Source organism: Prionailurus viverrinus, chromosome A2 (genome assembly GCF_022837055.1).
Source record: "Prionailurus viverrinus isolate Anna chromosome A2, UM_Priviv_1.0, whole genome shotgun sequence".
NCBI lineage: Eukaryota > Metazoa > Chordata > Mammalia > Carnivora > Felidae > Prionailurus > Prionailurus viverrinus.
Window position 1 is genome coordinate 150,666,274 of NC_062562.1, and position 10,780 is coordinate 150,677,053.

General features: G+C 50.7%; 1 long non-coding RNA gene across 1 annotated transcript; it reads right to left on the minus strand.

Annotated features, from left to right (window-relative positions):
- Positions 1-2,206: 2,206 nt before the first annotated feature.
- LOC125160940 (uncharacterized) lies at positions 2,207-10,230 on the minus strand. The gene is made up of 4 exons (XR_007150413.1): positions 9,764-10,230; positions 6,312-6,458; positions 5,125-5,337; positions 2,207-2,403 (listed from the first exon to the last, which is right to left on the minus strand). It is a non-coding gene; the product is annotated as an uncharacterized LOC125160940 (long non-coding RNA).
- Positions 10,231-10,780: the final 550 nt, after the last annotated feature.

Here is a 10,780-nt window from a genome sequence, read left to right on the forward strand (position 1 = left end):
CAGTCTATGCCCCAGGAGACAACAGGCTGCCCCAGGTCTCCAGCTCCCTCTGCACACCAGTCAGGGCCAGAGCAGCAGCGCCTTCAGAAATCTCTTATCTCCTAGCGTCACCAAGAAGCCATGACATCGCCCATTTGCCGTGATGCCCATCCCTCGGTTCTCCTCCTGCGGAAACCAGTGCTGAGTCAACACCCCGGGAAAGTGTGCTGTTGGGGAAGGCGCGCATGGCTCCTGGGGACAGATCCCGCCCACGCAGCTAAGCCCCCGGTCACGCTTGGTCACTCCACATTTCTTTACCTCCACCCTGCCTCTCATCACCCCTTGATTTTTGTGTGCCTGCTTGTTTGCTCAGTCTTTGCGCCCCTTCACTAAAATACGCTCCGTGAGAGCAGAGCCTTCGTTGGCCCCCCCACCGTGCCCTCCGCTTCCGAGAAGGGTGCTGGGCCCAGAGTGGGTGGATTCAACGGCCATTTGCTGGGCAAGTAGGTGAGCAAATGCACGCGTCAGTGATGCCCAGCATACACGGGCGGAGTTCACAGGATGCCAGCACCTAGATTTCATCCTCAGTCCATAGGTGAAGCAAACACCCAGCTCCCCAGGGGCCGCATCCCTCGACACACAGTTTGGTGCTGAGCAAATCAGATCCGATATTCCCTCAGCCGCAGGCTACCCCAACCACTTGCGGGTTAGCTGGGTTTCCCCCCTTTCGCCTTGTTCGAGCAGCCGTGGAATCCTGAGAGTGGAGGTGATCCCAGGAAAGACGCTGGGATGAGTGGGCCGGTTGGGTGTATGGGAGGCTTGGGGAGGAGCAGAGATGCCAAAAAGCCCAACAGGCGTGTAAAATAAGAAAATAGGCCGCTCACCCGTTAGGGGCCAAAGGGGGGCTTTTACCATCTCCTGCTGGATTCAACGGTCCCTGCACCTCCTCATAGTTTTGGTTCGGACGTGGCTCCTTCCTATCAGATCACACTTGCTTTTAGTGGTCCCCCTAATGACATTATGTGATTCCTAAATTGAGCTCTTATTTTTTTAAGTTTAGTTATTTATTTTGAGAGAGACAGAGACAGCAGAAGTGGGGAAGGGACAGAGAGAGAGAGGAAGACAGAATCCCAAGCAGGCTCCGCATCGTCAGCCCGCAGCCCGGCGTGGGGCTCAAACCCACGAAACCGTGAGATCAGGACCTGAGCCGAAACCGAGAGCCGGATGCTTAACCGACGGAGCCACCCAGGCGCCCTGTAAAGTTAGCTCTTTTAAAGTCCTGTTTGCCCCGTAACTAACCTGGAAGCCCTCCCTGCCTGTGCCCACATTATCCATATAGACAGGACATTGTCTCTTCATGTGACTCCAGCTGGACGCCCCACCAGTGGCTTTTGGAGCCATAGCAGAGTCCACAGGTAGGAGAGGGCAGGAGATGTCCTTAGGAAGCTAAAGGAGATACGGGCTTCTGGGCCCAGCAGGCCTTCATCCTGACTTAAATGCACTCGATTGTTGCTTCATTGATTTTAGCTGCTGCTGGGACTGTTTGCCGACCCATTAGAAAGTTCTGCATTTTCCTTCCTCTCATTTATTTTTTTGACCTGCTCCACCTTTGGTTGAAAGAAGGGAATCAGTCTGTGTCCACCGCTCGCCAGCTGGGGGCTCAGTAGTTTCCTTCCTGAGGCTTGAGCGCCCTTCAGTTGGTCCAAAACAGAATCGCTTGCAAATCTGTTTTATTATCAATGTTTGACCAGTGAATGAGCAGAGACCGTGTTGTGTACAGAAAGCACACGGGATTTGGCGAGATCTCGGTCTCATTTTCCTCAGGCCCGCCCCGTTCCCTCCCGAGAGAGACGCAAAATACAGGATTAGTGCGAGGATTAAATGAGGCGACATGTAAAGAGCCTGGCGCACAGGAGGTTATCGGCAAATACTAGGTGTTTACAGCGGATATGAAATCTCCGCATTAGGGCCGAGGGGGAAGGCAGAAAAATGACTCCCCGTGACTCTGGGCTATGGGTCAGCCTCTCCGAGCTTGACTGTCACCAGCCCCAATCTTTGTCTACGCTTTGGGACCATTTTCTCTAACTCAGTCTAGGATGTACCTCCCCCAACCCGTGGCGAGCGTGCGACAAAATGCAACCCCTTTCCAGGCTTGCCGATGCGTCACCGTTTATCTGAATCAGAGTTGAAACAAAGGATGAAAAACATTAGAACATCAACAAATTCTAAACCGTTAGCAAAAGACAGTAGGAACTCTCCGGACGCCAGACTGCCCGAAAATGGAAAGTGGGGCAATGGCGCCACCAAGTGGTGAAACTGCGAATGACACTCTGCCTGCTGGTTTTTTCATAAACTTCATCGTCCTCAGCGGTGCCTGGGAACCAGATCCAAGGCCTGGCTCATCAGAGAGGAAGGTTGATGGAGCTGTAGAGAGTGGAAACAGAGCCAAAGAAATGAATCCTCTCTAGGGGGAAGAATAATAAATAATTGTATAATTTACGGCTTGCCAGTGACACAGGGAAGTAATTCGCAAAATGCTCCCCTTCTACAAGGGGCCTCAAAATCACCTGGAGAGCCCGATAAAGGTGCAGATTCCTGGCCCCTCCCCGGACCTACTGACCCGGAACCTCTGAGGATGGCGACTGGGAGTTTGCATCTGTGACAGGTACCCTGGGCCGCCTGGGGAATGTCAAAAGGTGGGACCAGAGAGTGAACAGAAGCCAATGAATATGGAGCCATGAAGGTTTCCCAAACTCGTTCTGTTAAAAAAAGGAAAGTGCAAACAATGAACAGTGGAGGCTGATCACATTTAAAAGAGCCAGAGGGGCGCCTGGGTGGCTCGGTTGGTTAAGCTTCCAACTCCTGGCTTCAGCTCAGGTCATGATCTCACGGTTCCTGAGTTTGAGCCCTGCTTCGGGCTCTGCGCTGACAGGGCTGAGCCTGCTTGGGATGCTCTCTCTCTCTCTTTCTCAAAATAAGTAAATAAAAGAGATAGAAGCCTGAACGGAAAGGGAACCCTGAACACTAGATTGGCACGCGCCCAAGCAGGCGCGCACGCACATACACATACACACACACACACACGCCTGTACATGCAGCTGAACGACTACACGGATGGGGGTTTTGTTTGCTGCACCGAGGATTTTTAAGATCCTTTCCTTTTTTTGTTAAATCAGGTACAAGTTAGGTTGCTTAAGCTGAAGTGCTTCCCACACATTTCGGTCCTGAGCAATCCAGTTACATTGTGGGACCTTTAGCCCTTACCTGAGATCTGCTTTCCCCGCCCTTTGTCAGTTTTGGATTAGACGGACTCCAAGACCCAGATGGGCTGTATTTATTTCCAAGGAGAGAGAAAACAGTGCTTTCTCTGGCATTTGTCTTCTCCCAGGGGCCAGGAAGGTGACTGACAGATAGTGGGCATTTCAAATATTTGATGAATGGAATGAATAGGTGATTGGATGGAAGGAAGGAAGGAGGAAAGGAAGGGAGGGCTGGAGGAGGGGAAGGGGGAGGGAGGGAGGAAAGAAAGGAAGGAGCTGAGCAGATGTGTGTGTCCTTTCCTTTCAACATTCCCTTCTTCCTTCTCCCCTGCAATCCATCCCTGTAACATGCCCCAGTAGCAACTCTGGTTCAAGTCTCCTTGGTCCTCTTCCACAATGGCGGATGGGGAGCAGCTATGCTATGGAAGTTCAGCAGTTATGTGCAAACGGTCTGCCGATCTGAGCATGTCATGGACCTTTTGGTGGCTGATAAATGTAAAAATGAGACAAAACCTTCATTTGCAGCATTTGCCTATTTCTGTGGTCCAGAAATGGACTCCCACTGGGGTCCATTTCAAGCCACAGTGTGATGTCACTGAACACAGAAGAGGTGCACAATCGTGTAGTATTTTACCATATAGATATAATCGTAAGCAACCTCAAGCGCAGAGATCATAGTAAAACGTAATAAAGTAACAAAGAGGTGATGAGTTTTGGGTGTTTATTCCCTTTGTGTCTGATATAATTTATTTAGTTATAAGTTACCATTTTTGAAAAATAAATTGTGTTTTTGCAAAATTCTTTTAACGGGGACAGTCGGGTCTCATGAGCTGGGATGAGCCAGTTCCAACATATCATCCCTCTGCCCCAAGAAATGTTCTGTCACTACCATAAGGCCGGAGGTGGAGGGCCAGGGAGCCAAGCTTGGGGCGGGGGGCGGGGGTAGCTGCTGACAGGAGCTGATGAGAGAGGCTGTCAGGAGAGGGCTTTCTGAGGCAGCTATTACAGGGCTGTGCTGAGGGGGTTTCTCTCAATCTTTCCTCTTGAGGTTAGCCCTCCACTGGACATGGAGTGGTTGCTTCTCAAAGTCCTCCCTGGTCTGCTGCCTAGAGCTGGAGGGAGGGGGTGCAGCCTGAGTGTGCACTTCTAGGTCAACCCTGTCCAGCACCCAGCCCACAGGAGGGGTTCAGTGAACATTTACTGTTGAATGAATTAGCTGGTACAGAAGGCATTGGCCCAAGGTCAAAAGAACTCGGCTCTGGTCTTAGGTCTTGGGTCTGCCATTGTTGGGTTGTTCAACTCTGTGGTTTCTGGATCTCAGTTCCCTCATCTGTTGGAGGAAGGAGTTAAGCTGCATGACTCTGAAGGCTCTACCAGAATCTCCAGGCCTCTCTTCTCCAGGAATATTGGCCCTGGGACCCTGTCATCAGCCCCAGCCTGAGGCCCTGACCTTCTCATCTCACCCTCAGGGCTTGACTTCATCATCGGGTCAGGGTTCTCCAACCCCTTATGAGTTGAGCCTGGTGCCACTGATGTGAGAGGCTCCGATACATGGAAAACTTTGCTTCAGAGCCCACTTGTTCCATTCGTGGCAGGATTCCAGATCCAGGGACAGGATTTCCCCAGAAATTCTGGAGAGGGGTGTGTCTGTGCCACTAGGCTGGAACATGCCTTTAGATCTCAGCTGCCAGGGTTGCCCTGGTAATGCGTTCAGGGAAACTGCCAGCGCCCATTCCCTTCCTCTCGGTCCTGGGGAAGTTGTCAGTGGGATAAGAAGTCCCGGCGAAGAGTGAATATACCCAAAGCCACTGAATTGTACACTTTAAAATGGAGAATTTTATGTTGGGTGAATTATCTCAGTTTTAAAAAGCATGTGATTACTTACCAAAGCAGAAGCAGAAGAGGAGGAGGAGAAGGAGAAAGAAGTCACGAAGTGGCTCTTTGGCGGTTAAGAGAAGCAAAAGAATATTCCAAGATTCTCTGGACCAATTCCTGGTAGTTTTCTTTTTGGAAGAAGAGCTCAAACTGAGTACATTCATCCTTATTTGATTTAATATGGTGGATAATTAGGTGTCTGATGGAACCCAAGTGCTGAGTCCTAGAAGAAAGACAGGTCGGAGTGTGAGGTCGCCACCCTGTCCGGGGTAAGAAGATGGCGGGAGAACAGAGCAGGGTGTTGCCTGGACCTGCCTCAGCTCCAGCCTCCCCGGGATGTCCCTTCCTATGGATCCCAGCTCCTGGTTCTTTACAGCTTTCAGACAAGTGTCAGCTGGGGGCTCCGGGTCCCCCTAGCACCCACAGCCTCTTATGGAAAAATCCCCTTTTCTCTTTTATTCAGCTGAGATTAAGTTGGAATTTTCCAAAAGGAACCTTTACTCAGAAACTTAGGGAACCAAAAGAGTACAAAGGTATTAGGACACACACACACACACACACACACACACACCAAAACACAACAACCACCCGTTCCAATAGAGGGTAGATTTCCACTGTGGTCAAAGTGCACAAAGTCGGAAGAAGACTTGGTGGGATCTCTTCTCTTACCTCAAACCTGAGCAGGGGCCCCGCTCACAAAGACCTGTCTTTGGGGCCTTTGGTGTCTTTCCTTCCTGGTCTCCTCTGGGGTCCTCCTGCCCCCTGGAACTTCCCTGAAGCCATGTCTGAGGCTGGATATTGGAGAAGGAGTCTTCAGAGGCCATATCTCCAAGGGTTTAGGCAGGATTTTTTTTTTTTTTTTTTTTTTTTTTTTTTTTTTTGGTGCTACTTTCCAAATTCATTCCAGAATTACAGAGTGAGAGAGCTAGTAGAAACCGTATTTACCACCTGGTCCAACTCATCTTTCTGGGAGAAGTACTTTGCCCAAGAGGATCCACCATGTCAGGCTGGAAGGTGCTCATATGTGGCCACAGCGCTGGCCACCTGGCATTGGGCACCTCAGAAGCCAGTCCAGGCTCTTCCGTGGCTTCAGAGAGGAGAGGTCCTCATCCATGCAGCCCCCCCCCACTCCCCCGGGCAGAAGAACCTTGAAAGGTGGTATGGGGGTGGTGGGAAGAGAGGAAAGTGGTGCCATACCAAAAATTCTGTTCTCTAGTGCATGGTGGGTGTTTTGCTGTAGGCGAGGCTGGACCAGATGGAGTGCGACGAAGGAGCCCGAGGGCCGGCCACTCCCACAGTCAGAGATCCTGAGGGACGGTCACCCCAGGCTCCATCTTCCTCAGCCTGCAAATACAGACCAGTTTGCATTTACCTTACAACTTCACATCCCTGGGCTGGGCCTGCTCAGTTCGCAGGCCCCCAGTCCTCCTGCAGACTCCCTCACCCCACGTGTCACCAGGTCTTGCTGAAAGTGCTCACGAATCGGGCCCGATGGCCCCCCTGCTACCTGTACTTCTCACGTCCCTGGCAGTCCTAGGCCCATGGCGGAACTGAATCCACCCTGGCCTGTCCCTGCTGACCTTGGACAACCGTCTGCAGACTTGCCAGACGGTGAAAGTCCTCTGAGGTGACAGACCGCTTGTTCCCTCTTTGTCACCCTCCCTCAGGGGCATCCCACAGCAAGGTAGGACAAGTCCGGACCCCAGATACTGCTGTTCTGAGTGGTACAGCCTTTTCAGGTCTCACCATCCCCCTACATTCTCACACACACAACCATTTCTCTCAAGGTGGGTCCCAAGGCGACTTCAGCCCTCCCATGTGCCCCTGGGGTATGCCAGGGTCTGGCTGCTTCTTTCAGAATGTGCCCTGTGGTCTCTTCCAGGGGCTTTTCAACTTGGCCTTGTCTGGGCTCACCCCATACCTAGGACATATTTTTTCATTCCGGAAGCACAATGGAAGTTGGAATTTGAATCGCTTTTTGGCTCAGAATTTTTTTCAGCCAATGTGGATTCAAATAGATATGTGGGACAGGAGTTCAGCGGGAGTCCACATCCGGCAGCCTGCAAATACCCACCTGGGATGCTGAAGGAAGGTGCTGAATAACCCAGCAGAAGCAGCTCCCCATGGTGTTTCAAGGGATTGTGGGGGAGACTTTGGGGGACGGAGGTCTATTCTCTCTCCAGCAGTATCTGACCCCCTTCCCATGCCCTCACACTTTAAGAAAATAGCTCACTAGGGGCGCCTCGGTGGCTCATTCAGTTAAGCATCGACTTCGGCTCAGGTCATGATCTCACACTTCTTGAGTTTGAGCCTCACTCTGGGTGAGGCCCGCTTCTCTCTCTCCTCTTTCTCTGCCCCTGTGGGATTTCTCTCTTTCTCTCTCTTTCCCCCTCTCTGGCTTGTGCCCCCTGTCTTTAAAAAATATATATATACACACATATGTGTGTATATACATACATATACACACACACATATATGTATATAAAAATATAAAAAATATACATATACATATATATGTATATAAAAATATAAAAAATACATATTTTATATACATATATACATGTATATATTTATATATACATACATATATACATGTATATACATGTATATATATATAAATATATGTATATATATGCATATATACATACATATATATGTATATATATGTGTATATATGCATATATATATTTATATATACATACGTATATATGTATATATATTTATATATACATATGTATATATACATGTATATACGTATATAAAAATATACATATTTATATATGTATACATATATATACATATATACACATGTATACATACATACATACATGTACCTATATACATATATACATATATATAAATTTCAAGTGTATTAGAAAAAGAATATAGCTCACTGGCCATTTTGCTCTAAATCCTATGATTATTAAAGCTTTTGAGATCGGTCTTAGGCTCCTGGTACAGGGATACGCGTGGTAAGAAAGGATTCGTAGCATCATCTGTCCCCCAAAGGACCATGAGGTCACGTGAGTGTCTAAGGAATCTTTTCGAACTACAGGCCTGGATCAGGCTTGGTGGAGCCAACACAGCAGAGGTGGGAGTAGAAGGAAAAGATGGAAACCTGCAGGAGATGGTCCCCGGCAAGCCGCTCGACGCTGAGGGCTCTGGGGGACCCCTGCCGTCTAGTGCTCACGGCTCTTCATGGCCACGAGCCCCTGGCATTAGTGATCCTGTCCTGCTTTAAGTATTGACTCCATTGGACTGAGCAAGGTCTGCCTCTAGCATAGATCAGAACGGATGGGTGGAAATGTGCTTCCTCTAAGTCAAAGGTCCCCCCTGGGTGAGGTCTGGCTCACAAATAGAACCATCTAGCTCTCTTCAGAGCTACTCCGAAGCTTGCCTCAGAACTTAGCTTGCAAGATATCTGAGTGTTAAGAGTCACCAAAGCTAGACCTCACTCCATCCCCAGGGCTATCCGCGACTTCAGCCCTAGACCCTGCTGGTACCCAGGATCTTGATATCTTTTTTTTAATTTTTTAAAATGTTTTATTTATTTTTGAGACAGAGAGAGACAGAACATGAGCGGGGAAGGGGCAGAGAGAGAGGGAGGCACAGAATCCGAAGCAGGCTCCAGGCTCTGAGCTGTCAGCACAGAGCCCAACGCGGGGCTCGAACTCACGAACTGTGAGATCATGACCTGGGCTGAAGTCGGACGCTCAACCGACTGAGCCACCCCGGCGCCCCAAGGATCTTGATATCTTTTTACACACAGTTGCTATGTAATAATTAAGACTTGGGCATCCAGGACCCAGAGGAAGGGGTTCCTGTGGGATGGTCAGAGAAGGTGGTCACGACTTGGTTGAATGGAGAGGAGGGAGGGACAGGGAGTCAGTAACCCAGATGGGGCATGTCCAGCGTGGTGAGACCAGTCTCTAGTCGACTGCCTCTGTCGTGGCTGTCTGCCGGAAATCTTGGTCCTGGAGTGACCACGTGGCTGACAACATGCCCTTATCATGGGAGAGCATGAGAAAGGCAGAGAAGGGCCTGGGCCAGTGCAACGGACTGTCTGTACAGCAGCTAAGGAGTCAATATTCCAACGGATAACCATGTGGACCGAGGATACAGAGAATCTCAAGGCAGCTATCAACCTGCCAGGCAGCGCTGAAGGCAGTTCAGACGTATTTTCTCATCTAACCTTCATAACGATCCGTTTCACAGATGGCGAAACTGGGGTGTAGGGAGGCTATGTAACTTGCCCAAGGATCTACCAGCAAATGGAAGGGCAGGATTTGACCTGCGGGTCTGGATCTAGGGTCCATGCCACACCCAACCGTGAAGCTATACTTTCCTCAGGTCAGGGCCTGGTTGTTGGGTCCCGGGGAAAATGCACAGAGGACAAAATATGGCTTTGCCCTCGGGACTCCCGAGTGGATGCTTTCTACGTGGCTGTTTGATTCATTTCAGCGGTGGAGCCTGGAGATGCAAAAGTGAACAAAACTCCCTCCAGGAAACTCCTACTAAATTAGAATGAGAGGCGGCCTCTAGGATCCGCCATAATAGCCTGCACATGACATGTGCTCTAGCAGAACAGACACGGGCGGGGCGGCCGGAGGGACTGGGGTGGGGGTGAGGGGGGGGTGGGGCACACTTACCAAAATCCAGCCCCGGCCTGGGTGCAGGGGGAGCAGGGCAGCTTACCACCCAGGGCCTTCTGGATGCAGAGCACCAGGCGGGCACTGGATAGTCTAGGCAGGGCGGGGAGCGCACAGCTGGAGCCAAGGCCCAAGGGACTCAGAGGCTCTGGCCTAGGGGAGAAAAAACAACTTCCGGTTTGGCCAGACGGAAGGATCTGTGCGAGCGAGTCAGGTGCTTCTGGAAGTTTGGCTGCAGCTGTGAAGAGTTTGGGTCCGAGGAAATGGCAGCTACTGGGGGCCTTTAGGTGGACGCTGCATGAGCAGAGTTTGATTTTATGAGAGCTCTCAGGAGCCAGCGCAGCGGGTGGATTGGATTGGACATATCCTAGCCGGGAGACCCAAGGATGGGTGGGACAGCACAGTCATCCAGTTAAAGATGGTCCAGGTCGTAACCAGGGGGTGGGAGGGGGAATCCAGGGGAGGGCATGGAGGCTGGAACGGCCGATTGCCAAGGCGGGGGGTGGAGGGGGAGTGGGGGTGTGGGGGGCAGCGAGAAAGAAGCAGGCCAGAGGACTCCCAGGCTTCTCAGTGGGGCAAGTGGTGACGTCATTACGCAAGACGCAAGCGGCAAGACGGTAGGAGGGGCGGGGACGCCACAGAGGCGGTTGCTCCACCCCCTCTCTCGGGTTTGGTTCCCGGGTGACCAGACTTACAGCAGATTTTCTAAACGTGGTTCCCACACCACTGCTTCCCGCAGAATCAGAATCATCTGGCTTGTTTGGTAAAGCTGGAGATTCCCAAGCCAGACTCAGAATCTGAGAGTGACAGGGTAGAGCCTTGGCATTGGAAAAACACGTGGTCCTGGATATTTGTGATTCCTTCCCCCGCCCCCCCCCCCCCAACTTGTTCTCCCTCGTCTTAAACTTTGGTGGAAAAGGAAGAAGAGCCAGTTTTAGAGGGAAGATAATGAGTTTGGCTTTAGAGGTGTTTGCAGGAGTCCAACAGGCAATTAGATATGATAAGCTCGAGCTCAGA